The 14015-nt window shown below is 44.4% G+C and overlaps 1 pseudogene; it reads left to right on the forward strand.

Annotated features, from left to right (window-relative positions):
- Window positions 1-10313: 10313 nt before the first annotated feature.
- Window positions 10314-13921, forward strand: LOC137202975 (frizzled-3 pseudogene; annotated as a pseudogene).
- The last annotated feature ends 94 nt before the right edge of the window (window positions 13922-14015 follow it).

Here is a 14015-nt window from a genome sequence, read left to right on the forward strand (position 1 = left end):
ATGCAACTGAAAGTTAGCCACTGTCCAGCTGTCTGTACATTTAACGAGTAAACACGTGATTGGATTCTGAAGACACCCACATGGTGTGAAAGTGCTGTGGAGTGTGTGTGGTCTGGAAACAGAAAGACCAATGTTCTGACATTTACTGACATATCTGACATTTACTCACTGCTCACCTTTGGTTTTCTAATCTATAGAAGGGCAATAACACAAGGTCATTGCCAATCCTTGGTGAGCTGAAGAAAAGTGATTAGGATGGGAAGAGGACCAAAACCCACCTTGCAGGTTCCTTTAGCAATCAGGTAGGGTGACTTATTTAAAGGACCTAGTGCTTAAGATTTTCATTACGTGGTTAGGACAAGTTATGGTGAAGAGTCCAGTAGAAGCACACAGGCTTGAAGTCAAGTTTCACTTAGGTATGTATCAGATATTTAGATTTTCATTTAGGTCATTTACTTAGTTGTATGACCTTCAGCAAATTCCTGCCCCTCTTTGAGTCTCCTCATGGGAAAATGGGGATTAAAGACCAATCTTATGGTACTGTTTAAGGTCCTACTGCAGCTGCATTGAAAGAGACACGGTTCACTAAGTCTGTGAGTCTGTTTCTGTTTTGTAAATAAGTTCATTTGTATCATTTCTTTTTAGATTCTGCATGTAAGCGATATCATATGATATTTCTCTTTCTCTGACACTTCACTCAGTATGACAATCTCTAGATCCATCCATGTTGCTGCAAATGGCATTATTTCATTCTTTTTAATGGGTGAGTAATATTCCATTGTATATATGTACTGGGGGGAGGGGTGGTGGGAAGGGATAGTCAGGGAGTATGGGATTGACATGTACACACTGCTATATTTAACAGGGATAACCAACAAGGACCTACTGTATAGCACAGGGAACTCTGCTCAGTGTTATATGGCAGCCTGGATGGGAGAGGAGTTTGGGGGAGAATGGATACATGTATATGTACGGCTGAGTCGCTTTGCTGGGTACCTGAAAAAACATTGTTAATCGGCTATACTCCAATATAAAATAAAAGGTTAAAAAAATAGAAACACAGTTCAAAACAAGAAAGGAAATTGTCTACTCTCCCTACCATATTTTAATCACATCTCCTTAATGCTATTCATCCTAAAATTTATTAATCTGATTGATATTGTTTGAATGTCTTCTAAGTGCCAAGCCCTATTCTGGGTTTGGGGGACAGATCTGTTTATAGGAAGTAATCTTGCCTTTAAGGAGGTTTATATTCCAGCAGGCAATACAGAAAGCTGAGGTGATGATGAGACATTCTGTTGGAGTCATCACGACCATCTCTTTCACTAGATAGAGTGCTCCTGGAGGGCAGGGACCGTCCAAGCTTTTTCATCTCTATGTCTTCAGTGCCTACCCCAGAGTGAGCAAATAGTATCTAATTGCTGAATTAATAAATATAGGTAATTCTGGACTTATGCCAATAATTGGGCCATATCTTGACCCTGCAATCCTACTCCTGGGCATATATCCAGAGAAAACGATGGCCTGAAAGGATCCGTGCACCCCACTGCTCATTGCAGCACGATTTACAATAGCCAAGACATGGAAGCAACCTAAATGTCCATCAGCAGAGGAATGGATGAAGAAGATGTGGTACAGATCCACAATGGAATACTACTCGGCCATAAGAAAGGACAAAATAATGCCATTTGCAGCAACGTGGATGGACCTAGAGATTGTCATACTGAGTGAAGTAAGTCAGACAGAGAAAGAGAAATATCATATGATATCCCTTATATGCGGAATCTAAAAAGAAATGATACAAGTGAACTTATTTACAAAACAGAAACAGACTTGCAGACTTAGAGAATGAACTTATGGTTACCGGGGGGATGGGTGGGGGGAAGGGAAAAAGAAAAAGAATTGGGCCATATCTTCCGAGCTAACTGAGCTATTGAGAGCTTAGATGAGCCCAGAATTTTGGAACCTAAAAGAACCTCAAAAATCAAGGAGTCCAGTCCCTCATCTATAATTTCAGTTTCTTCTACAATATTCCTACAGTTGATTTCATGAAAACGGGTAAGAGTTCCTAGGAATGGAGGTATCATGAGAAAATAAGATGATGTTATTTTTGCTAAATTTTAGATGTGGTAGAGATGGAGATTTAAGAACCACGGGCTCCAAGGAAGCCTGTGACCCGTCTCAAGCTGACATCTATTGGTGGTGTTCCTGTCCTTCATTAGTACAGATAATGGGACATGCAATTCAGACTCTGTTACAATGAGCACTACGGCAACCGGAATTTTTGCCTAATGAAACAGTTGCCGAACTTCAACCCACAGCCCTCTGATTCCACACACCAATCATCCCAGCAAACTCAAATAAAAGAATCCGGACAGTTCACTGAAATTCACTGTGATCCTATTTGTCTCAGAATTAAAACCACATTAAGTGGGGATGTGTGACAGTTCATCTGGGCTCCTTTGCTTTGGCTTGCTGTGCGAATCAGGAATGGATACCAGGGCAATATTTAACCCAGTGGAACATGAGTAAATACACGGAAACAACATCCAAGTCCTCTTCAAACCGCTTTGGCAACGGTGAGATTGAGGACAAGTAATGAAAGTGCTAAACACAAATAATTTCAATTCTTTTAAATGCTTGCTGGTTTCAGAGCTCAGCTACTCAATATTTCTCCCATAGCATCAGCATCACAAGAAATTAATATATGTCCTATGGTCGAATTTTTTCAAGTCTTTACCATTTTCTCACTACCTCCTATTCAGGGAACATGTGAAGCTTTGCGATATGAAGACTCAGGGGAGCTTGGGAGGGCCTCTGGGATTATGGAATCTGTGGTTTTAATGCCTCGCATGAGAAGATGAGTTGTTAGGTCCCCATTTCACAGGGACAAAGCCAGATGGCAGAAATTAAGATTTGGGGATTCAGAGAACAGCAACACATGTTTATGCTCTTGAGAATAAACTTGGGAACATCTGGTAAGGACATGCAATGCATCTTTAGGGGCCAGGGTTATCCTATTCACTAGAATGCAGAAGGGCAAAGTGGACGCTCTGGAGACGCAAGCTTGGGTTTGTATCGCAGCTCTGCTCCCTAGACGTTGAGTCCCCTTAGCCTACAGACCTCCCCTGATTGCCTCCCTGTAAGATCACCTGTAAAAGGGAGGAAACTCCAGACTCCCAGGATGTGGGAGGATTGCTGGGAGGAGATGGGGTAATGCATCCACAGCAGCCAGCTTGGTGCCTGACATGGACTCCTACTCACTGTGATTCTCTTCCCCCTCAAGGAGCACTTGGGTTTACCCATGTGCACACAGAGTCCCTGGAAACAGTACATTCAAGCGACCAGTCTGGGGGCCCTTTAAAAAAAGAAGCATCTACAGGAACAGTTATGGGAATGATTGATTAACTTTAACCAGTACAATTCATTATGAAGGCCAGGAGGGAAGATATTCCCGTGACAAATTGCTCGGCTGTTTTTTTTTCTGTCTTTACATGAACACATTTGTCAGCACAAGAGGTGGAGAGAAAAATAAACAAAAGAAGTTCTAATGTCAAAGAGACCTCTGATTGATTTAGTTCTGCATGACTTTCTCATTCAGAATGAGACAAGGTAGTCTGTACGTATGAGGATAGCCCTTCCCCAGGACAGGAGAATGGCCAGGTGACCTCAGGAGGTGGCTCCGGAGTATCGTCCGCCCAGCCCTCAGCTTCTGTTCCCCCCCCCACCTCTTTTTTCAGCAGGGATGCTGGAAGAAAAGAGGGAGGGGGCAAAGATAAATGAAAGTAGTATTTCCTTCTTTGACGATGGCCTGAGTGTATGATGGCTAAGAACTTCAGCTTCAAAGTTGGAGAAATCTGGATTTGAATCAAGTCCAAGTTCAAAGTTGGTAGCTGTGTAACTTCGGATCTATTTACAAATCGCTCTGAGCCTCAGTTTCTGCATTTATAAAATGGGCATAACAATACTTGCTTATTAAAGATGGGGTAAATACTGAGTGAGACAAATGACATTTATCGATGTCTGATATTCTATTCTATTATTCTTCAGCTTCTTTGTATATCTTATGTATCCCCACTCAATTATAATTAGGGTAGGAAAACTGTGTGTTTTGTTCACCCCTGTATTCTCAGCATCTAGGACTCTGTCTAGCACATAGCTGGCACTTTATTAAGATTGATTAGATGAATAAAGAGTTTAGCCCAGTGTCGTTATATAGTAAGATCTCAAGGTACAATGGCTTTCAAACATGCAGTGAAGGGGTGAAGGAATCTTTGAGATGTGAGAAGCCAACTTAGATTTTGCTTTGAAAGGCAGCATAGCAGAGTCAACAAGAATGTGAACTCTGATTCCACAACACCTGGGTTTAAATTCCACATCCCCACTTTTTAACCTTGGATGAGTTACCTGACCCCTCTGGGCCTCTGTCTCCTCCACTGTAAAACTGGGTTGGCAATAACAATAGTACCCACTTCAAAGAATGGTGGTGCACACGAGCGTGATGCTTGGCTCATTGTAAGAGTCTACTGTTCTTAGTTGGCCGTGGATGGAGTGAGCTGACACGAAGAAGGGGCATAACACAGCTGGAATCATCAAATCCCATGGGTCTTGAATGAGCGTCAGAAGTCACGGCCAACTAGACTTTCAGAGGTGAGACCTGGGGCCTGGGCTGGTGTCAGGCCTGTGTATCCCATCCTGGGACTGAGGTTCGCTGCAGTTCCAGTCCCGTGGCAGGTCTGGGGAGGGTCCTTCCCTGTGGACGAGGCCTCCTTAAAGGCACAGGGTCTCACACTGGGGTGGGCACCACGGAGAGCACAAGGTGATTCTCACTCCCAAGGAGGGCTTCTTTGAAAGCTCTTGTCACCTAGCTCACCACCCCACACTCCGGGACTAAGAGCCTTTTATTACAAGATCCCAGGACACCTTTCCCCTTCCACGCGCGTGTGCCATGGGGGTGAAGACTTGCTCCATGTGTGTCTCTCCTGACAGACTCAGATCATGAGGCCAGGACCTGTGTCTGACTGTTCCCTCCTCTAGGCCCAGCAGCCGGCACTGTCCCTGGCACATCATATGGCTTCAATAAACAGTCTGTAGAAGGAAGGAAGAAAGGAAAGAAGGAGGGAGGGAGGGAGGGAATCAGTTTATAGGCAAACAAGGAAAGTCTAGGAACACGCAACATGTTTGGCTGAATTACACTTCCTGGGCCACAAATGTGCCTCTTTGCTCTCTCTCTCTCTCTCTCTCTCTCTCTCTCTAATTCAATCCCTGCTGCTTGCATTTCAGTAATAAAACACTTCGGGTATAACCTATGCACCCGGATTTCCCACGCAGACTCAGACACACAGGAGGTGGGTGCACTTGGGTCAGGACGCCCCACAGAAGAGCCCCAGCTGTGACCACAGGCATTTGCAGACCCTGCACGAGGTTGGCTCCCACCTGACGGTGCCCTTCAGACCCGCACAGAACATCCTCGTGCCCAAAGGTCTGGGGCCACTCTGAGGGGAGATAGGGAACCAGGCCGGAGGAGCCAGAGCCCGAGCCTCAGGAAGCCTGGCACGTAGCTTGGAGCCAGCACTGCAGACAGTGATTTATTTCAGAGGGATGTGTTTGCCTTCCAGCCGCACAGCCAGGGAGGCTTCTCTTCTCCACTGGCCAAGCACACAGACCCTCACACATACACCCACACATTCACACAAACATAAACACGCTCTCTCACACCCATACACGGAAACCCACACAAGCCTTGGGTATACTAACACGCTCACACGCATACTTACAACCACATGCGGTGCACACGTTAATCATCCTGGCCAAAGTGAGAGAAGAGAAAACATGAAGCCGTGTCCTGGCCTTTCACTTCCGCCCTCACGTGTGTGGCCCTCCTTGCTGAGCTCTGAGCCCCTCCCATTAGGGAGCTGCTGATGCTGACAGGCCCAGCTGGGCCTTGCGCGCCTTCCCAGTTGACCAGGTCTCCCTTGGCCAGGTCTCCCCAGTTGCTGGCTGCAGAATTCCCCACACCAGCCCCTTCGGACCATCCCTTTTCATCCCTCTGTCTTTTTTTTTTTTTTTTTTATAATAGTCATGAGCATTTATTGAGCTTTTTTTTTTTAATATTGTTTTTTATTTTTTTTCTTATTGGGGTATAGTTGCTTTACAATGTTGTGTTAGTTTCTGCTGTACAACGAAGTGAATCAGCTATACGTATACATCTATCCCCTCCCTCTTGGACCTCCCTCCCACCTCGCCCCCATCCCACCCATCTAGGTCATCACAGAGCACCGAGCTGAGCTCCCTGTGCTATACAGCAGGTTCCCACTAGCTGTCTGTTTTACACATGGTAGTGTGTATATGTCGATCCCAATCTCTCAATTCATCCCCCTCCCCGCCATGTCCATACATCTGTTCCCTAAGTCTGCGTCTCTGTTCTTGCCCTGCAAACAGGTTCATCTGTACCATTTTTCTAGATTCCGTATACATTCGTTAATATATGATATTTGTTTTTCTCTTTCTGACTTACTTCACTCTGTTTGACAATCTCTAGGTTCATCCACGTCTCTACAAATGACCCAGTTTTGTTCCTTTTTATGGTTGAGTAATATTCCATTGTATATATGTACCACATCTTCTTTATCCATTAGAGAAATGCAGATCAAAACTACAATGAGGTATCACCTCACACCAGTCAGAATGGCCATCATCAAGAAGTCTACAAACAGTAAATGCTGAAGAGGGTGTGGAGAAAAGGCAACCCTCTTGCACTGTTGGTAGGAAGGTAAATTGATACAGCCACTATGGAGAAAAGTATGGAGGTTCCTTAAAAAACTAAAAATAGAATTACCATATGACCCAGCAAACCCACCACTGGGCATATGCCCTGAGAAAACCCTAATTCAAAATGACACATGCACCCCAATATTCGCTGCAGCACTATTTACAATAGCCAGGACATGGAAGCAACCTAACTGCCCATCACCTCTCTGTCTTTCCCAGCAAGTGATAAACTCCCTGGCCTCCCTGTCCCCTCCAGCTCTTCTGCCCACCCACCACCACCACCCCCCGCCCCCGTCCCAGCAGGAGATGGGCTGCAGGGCCTGGGGGAAGGAAGGAAGCGCACACACGGGCCTCAGAGTCGACCGACACAGGTCTGGTTCTTGCCTGCTTGCTTTCTGTCTGTGCAGATTTGGGCAGGTCTGTCAGCCTGTCCTGATCTTGAATTTCCTCATCTGCAGACCATGACCCCTTGAATCTGGGATCAGTAAGTAAATGAGATAAGGAGCAGGACAGACACAGCGGGCGCGCTGTACCTGTTCATGTCTTCACTCTGCTCTCTCTTCGCCAGGTGAAGCCCTCCATCTGCACCTGGGTCCCTCTCCTTCAAAACACGAACCTTTCTGTCTGCTTGGGCTTCTGTCCCTTGACCTGTAACCAGGCCATAATCTTCTGCTTCCTAAAGAAAGCCTCCCTTGGGCTTCCCTGGTGGCGCAGTGGTTGGGAGTCCGCCTGCCGATGCGGGGGACATGGGTTCGTGCCCCGGTCCGGGAAGATCCCACGTGCCGAGGAGCGGCTGGGCCCGTGAGCCATGGCCGCTGAGCCTGCGCGTCCGGAGCCTGTGCTCCGCAACGGGAGAGGCCATAACAGTGAGAGGCCCGTGTACCGCAAAAAAAGAAAAGAAAAGAAAGCCTCCCTTGATGACGCCTCCTCCATCACCCACCCCCTTCTCATCATTTACTCTACAGTAATTTCCCTGCATATGAACAAGTTCCATTCTGAGAGCGCGCTTGTAAGTGCAATTTGTTTAAGTCCAACAAAGTTAGCCTAGGTACACAGCTAACACAATTGGCTATATAGTACTGTACTGTAGTGGGTTTATAATACTTTTCACACGAGTATATTATGTCTGCTGAAATAAACATAGATACTAGGGATCCAAAGAAATCATAAAGACCACACATAATACTGAACTTGGTTTTAACAAACGTGGTCACAGTGAAGTAATTGGATTAAAAAATGGTAACTGAGTTTTACCTATCAACCCAATATCTCTAATATCTAATGTACATTCCTATTCAAAATTCTTCAGAGTGAAATTATTTTATGGGCTTGAAATATAATTTTTAATGTCTTTATTGAATTTGTTACAATATTGCTTCTGTCTTATGTTTTGGTTTTCTGGCCACAAGGCATGTGGGATTTTAGCTCCTGGACCAGGGATTGAACCCACAACCCCTGCATTGGAAGGTGAAGTCTTAACCATTGGACCACCAGAGAAGTCCTGAAATATTTTATTCTAAGGTTGCATATTCCAAGAAGTTCTGCACTAGTACCAAAGAAATTAACACTTCTATTTTTTACTGGTACGGTACTACTGTACTCTATACATTACTGTACAGTGAAGTACACAAAAGCACAACCACTTGTAGAGGATGCGTGCACGTGACAATGTATGCCAGACACGTGAACTAACTTAGGTGGTTGGACACGCAAATGCATGTTCACATCTTTTTTTTTTTTTTTTTTTTTTTTTTTTTTTGCGGTGCGCGGGCCTCTCACTGTTGTGGCCCCTCCCGTTGCGGAGCACAGGCTCCGGACACGCAGGCTTAGCGGCCATGGCTCACGGGTCCAGCCGCTCCACGGCATGTGGGATCTTCCCGGACCGGGGCACGAACCCGTGTCCCCTGCATCGGCAGGTGGACTCTCAACCACTGCGGCACCAGGGAAGCCCATGTTCACATCTTTGAAAGTTTGCAACTTGAAGGTTCGTATCTAGGGGACTTACTGTATTAATACAATATTTACAATATTGCTCTTCAGCTCCTGCTTCCTCCTCTCCTGCACATCACAATGAGCTGTCCACCTACTCCACCTCCAGTCTCTTTAAATGACACTTGCTCATGGCTTCCCTGGGGTCTGCTGTGCCCAATTCAATTGCATCCCCTCCAGGCCTCCTGGTGCTGGTACCAGCACCGCCCCCTTCAGCTGGGGGTAAGGGTGGAGTAGTGCGTGGCCAGAGCACAGGCCTGACTTCCAATCCCAGCTCAGCCACTCACCAGCTGTGCCACCTTGGGTCACTCACATTCCCTCTCCAGGCCTCAGTTTCATCATCTGTGAAATGGGGCCCCAAGGAGCACCTGCCATACTGGGCGGTGGTTTTGAGAGCTACATGAGGTAATGCACGCTGGGTGTTTCCCATGTAACAAGCGCTCGATCATCATTATCTCTTATTTTGACCCTTCAAATCCTCCCCTCCCCAGAACCTTGAACCTCCAACCTCCCCTGGTCCTCCTCATCATGTCTTTTTTTTATCCTTTCTAGCCACACTCGCACTACTGATTCCTAACAATAATTTTATGTCCAGGATGTAATGAATCTTCAGGGAATTTCAAAAACTGCTACAAGTTGAAGTCAATTTTGAGACAGCAAAGCAACAGTGTTTGTGTGAGTTGAAGTGCGGTGGCTGGTTCCAGCCAGGAACTCCAAAGTTTTCCTGATTTTGGAGACGGGTATATTTTTCACGTAACACACTATCACTTCTATGTGACGTCATATGTACCTTCTCCCTCTTCTTTCCGTTACAAGGAGTAGTGAAGACATAAACCAATTCCAGGTACAGCAAAATCTCAATAATTCAGGCTCACCCTGGAGAAAGCCAAGGGCAGCTATGGCCAAGCCTGAATTCTAGAGGAAGGAAGTGGTGTATGCTTTTTAAAAAGGTACATCCAATATTAACCAAGTATTGACTTTTGCTAGTACCTGGGGGGAGGACTCTAAATTAATGTAGGATTAAAATGACGTACAATGGCATATTGCAATTGATTTGTCCTCTTAGGGAGAATAAACATTTTCTTCTACAAGATTAGTTATATTGGTCCGTGCGTGCTCACCGGCGGTCCTCGTTCTCTCCATGTACGTGACGGACCCGCGGCCACCCCCGGCCGGCGCTGCAGGCCCCCAGGAGCCTGGCCCCGAGGTGTGAGATATTTCAGTCAAAGGAAGAAATAGCTCTTCTCCTAAGATGGAATCTGTGGTTTGCGAATGTGGTTGATCAACTTGATATGTGGGCCAGGTGGTGCCCTATGTAATAAAATGAAAAGAAGAGGCAAGATGATGTCATTTTCCCATATTGTGAAACCAAAAACAAATGCCTTTTGTGAGACCAAGCTAACAGACCTCTGACGCTGCAAAGAGTATCTGTTTGAAGAACTTAACAGTAAGATAGAAGTACTTTCAAGCTGAGGCCTGCACGTGTATAAAGATCTAAAATACATATTGAGGAGGCCTGATCATCTGAATCTCATTCAGTCGAGGAAGCGTGGCTATGAGTTGGGTCGTCTTCATTCTGTGGCCCTTGACTTTGTGTGTGGGGCATATAGGTGGACACAGTTTGTTTTCTTGTGAACCTATTACCTTCAGGATGTGCCAAGATTTGCCTTATAATACCACCTTCATGCCTAATCTTCTGAACGTTATGACCAACAGACAGCAGCTTTAGCGATGAAGCCATTCCACCCTGGGGTGAATTTGGATTGTTCTCGAGATTTCCAGCCATTTGTGCACTCTATGCTTCTGTTTGTATGGAATACGGACATGTCACACTTCCCTGCCCTAGGCTCTGTCAGAGGGCTTACAGAGTGTTTGAAGCTCATGGAGATGTTTGGTGTTCCTTGGCCTGAAGATATGGAATGCAGTAGGTTCCCAGATTGTGATGAGCCGTATCCTCGACTTGTGGATGTGAATTTAGCTGGAGATCCTACTGAAGGAGCCCCAGTGGCAGTGCAGAGGGACTATGGTGTTCGGTGTCCCCGAGAGTTGAAAATTGATCCTGATCTTGGCTATTCTTTTTCACACGTGTGTGATTGTTCACCTCCTTGTCCAAATATATACTTTAGGAGAGAAGAACTTTCATTTGCTCCGTATTTCATAGGATTGATTTCAATCATTTGCCTCTCTGCCACATTATTTACTTTTTAACTTTTTTGATTGATGTCACAAGATTCCATTATCCTGAAAGACCTATTATATTTTATGCAGTCTGCTACATGATGGTATCATTAATTTTCTTTATTATGTTTTTGCTTGAGGACCAAGTAGCCTGCAATGCATCTAGCCCTGCACAGTATAAGGCTTCCACAGTGACACAAGGATCTCATAATAAAGCCTGTACCATGCTTTTAATTGTACTCTGTTTATTTTACTGTGGCTGGCAGCGTTTGGTGGGTAATTCTTACCATCACGTGGTTCTTGGTAGCTGTGCCAAAGTGGGATAGTGAAGCTATTGAGAAGAAAGCATTGCTATTTCACGCCAGTGCCGTGGGGCATCCTGGGACTCCAACTATCATCCTTTTAGTGATGAATAAAATTGAAAGTGACAATATCAAAAAAAAAAAAAGATTGGGGCTTCGCTGGTGGCGCAGTGGTTGAGAGTCCGCCTGCCGATGCAGGGGACACGGGTTCGTGCCCCGGTCCGGGAAGATCCCACATGCCGCGGAGCGGCTGGGCCCGTGAGCCATGGCCGCTGAGCCTGCGCGTCCGGAGCCTGTGCTCCGCAACGGGAGAGGCCACAACAGTGAGAGGCCCGCGTACCGCAAAAAAAAAAAAAAAAAGATTACTTATATTGTTTTCTTAATTCATTTTTTCAGAATACTTAGGCAAAATTCAATCCAGGTCCAGTCCATCTGTATGCAAACTTTGGATTTGTGGGTCTGAATTAATATTTTATCATAAAACTAAAAAGCATTCTTATACCCAGCATGGTATAGTCTCTCTAACATTCTCCAAGGTCTCGTCAGAGGCCTCTTTCTGTGTTTAGGTGTCAAGATATTAATTGCTTTTGCCAAAGTGCCGTGACTCATGTTTAATCACTTTTCTTTAATGACTCAAGCTGGGAACTCAGTGACGTTTGTGAGTGGCAGGATGACATAAAAGAAGCTGGGTGAATTCCCTCTTCACCATCCTCCATGATATGATTTCACAAGCTCAGCCTTCTGCCCAAGTAAGCTATCATTCATTTACTTCATGGCGAGGAATGCCTAACGTCTCAGGGTTGAAAAAATTATGTCAATGTTGTGTTTAACACAAGAACAGATGACAGGACAAATGGAGCAGAATAAAAAGTCCAGAAAACCATATATACTTTCAACAGACTAATGTCAAAGGGGGAAAGATGAATTTTCTAATAAATAGTACCGATCAATGGATATACAAATGGGAAAGAAACGTATCTTAACCCCCTACCTCATAGCGGGTATAAATATCAATTCCAAAAAGAGTACATTATTTTTTTAAAATATATTTATTTATTTATTTTTGGCTGTGTTGGGTCTCTGTTGCTGCGCGGAGGCTTTCTCTAGCTGTGGCGAGCGGGGGCTACTCTTCGTTGCAGTACGTGGGCTTCTCATTGCGATGGCTTCTCTTGTTGCGGAGCATGGGCTCTAGGCATGTGGGCTTCAGTAGTTGTGGCTCGCGGGTTCTAGAGCGCAGGCTCAGTAGTTGTGGCGCACGGGCTTAGTTGCTCCGTGGCATGTGGGATCTTCCCGGACCAGGGCTCGAACCTGTGTCCCCTGCATTGGCAGGCAGATTCTCAACCACTGTGCCAGGGAAGTCCCCCCAAGAAGAGTACATTATTAATAATGCCATTTGCTGCAACATGGATGGACCTAGAGATTGTCATACAGAAGAAAGAAGAGATTGTCTCTCTCCGAAGTCAGACTGAGAAAGAGAAACATTGTATGATATCACTTACATGCGGAATCTAAAAAGAAATGATGCAAATGAACTTACTTACAAAACAGAAACAGACTCACAGACTTAGAGAACGAACTTATGGTTACCAGCAGGGAAAGGTGGGGGGAAGGGATATGGAGTGTGGGATTGACATGTACACACTGCTGTATTTAAAATGGATAACCAACAAGGACTTACTGTATAGCACAGGGAACTCTGCTCAATACTATGTAACAACCTAAATGGAAAAAAAATTTGAAAAAGAATAGATACATGTATATGTACAACCGAATCACTTTGCTGTACACCTAAAACTAACATAACATTATTAATCAACTATACTCCAATATAAAATAAAAGGTTAAAAATATAAAAAAAAAATTTAAAAAAAGGAGTACAGATCTAACCATGAAAAATAAAATAAAGCTTCTTAAAGAAAGTATACAGCATCTTCATGACATTGGAGTCTGCATAGATTTCTCAAACAGGACTCAAATTGCCAATCATAAGAAGAAAATGATAAAATAATTTTATGTTAAAATAGAGAACTTCCACTGATCAAAAAGACACCGTTAAAAGAGTAGAAAATGCAGCTCACAGAATGGAAAATCGTATTTATAATGTATATATCTGACAAATGACTCATTTCCAGAATTTGTAGAGAATGTCTACAAATCAATAAGAAAAAGACAAAAACCTAATAGAAACTGGCAGAAATGTGGACAGGCACTCCACAAAATATGAGATCTAAATGGTCAATAAACATACAAAAAGGTAGCAAGTCTTATTAGTGACCAGAAAAACGCAAATTAGATACACAATGAGATACCACTACACACCGAGCAGAATGGCTCAGATGAGAGACAGACAGTATCAATTGTTTCGTAGGATGTAGAGCACGTGGAACTCCCATATATACTGCTCATGGGGCTGTAGGTTGGTAGAACCATGTTCAAAAACTTCTTGGCAGTGTCTACTAAAGCAAAACATAAGCACATCTCATGATGCAGCAGTTTTACTCCTAGGTATACCCATTACAGAAATGCACATACAAGCATATTCACAGCCCCAAACTGGAAGCCACCCAAATGTCCATCAACTGTGGAATGAATAAATAAATCGTGCTATATTCACAATCAGTGCAATGAGAATGAGAAAACTACATCCACACACCACAGCATGGATGTTTTTCACAACATCATGTTGAGTGATACAAAAGTGTACACACTGCATGAAATACATTCACACAGAGCTTTAAAACAGGCAAAACTAACACGTGCCTTTAAAAGTCAGGA

Source organism: Pseudorca crassidens, chromosome 1, assembly GCF_039906515.1.
Source record: "Pseudorca crassidens isolate mPseCra1 chromosome 1, mPseCra1.hap1, whole genome shotgun sequence".
Classification (NCBI taxonomy): domain Eukaryota; kingdom Metazoa; phylum Chordata; class Mammalia; order Artiodactyla; family Delphinidae; genus Pseudorca; species Pseudorca crassidens.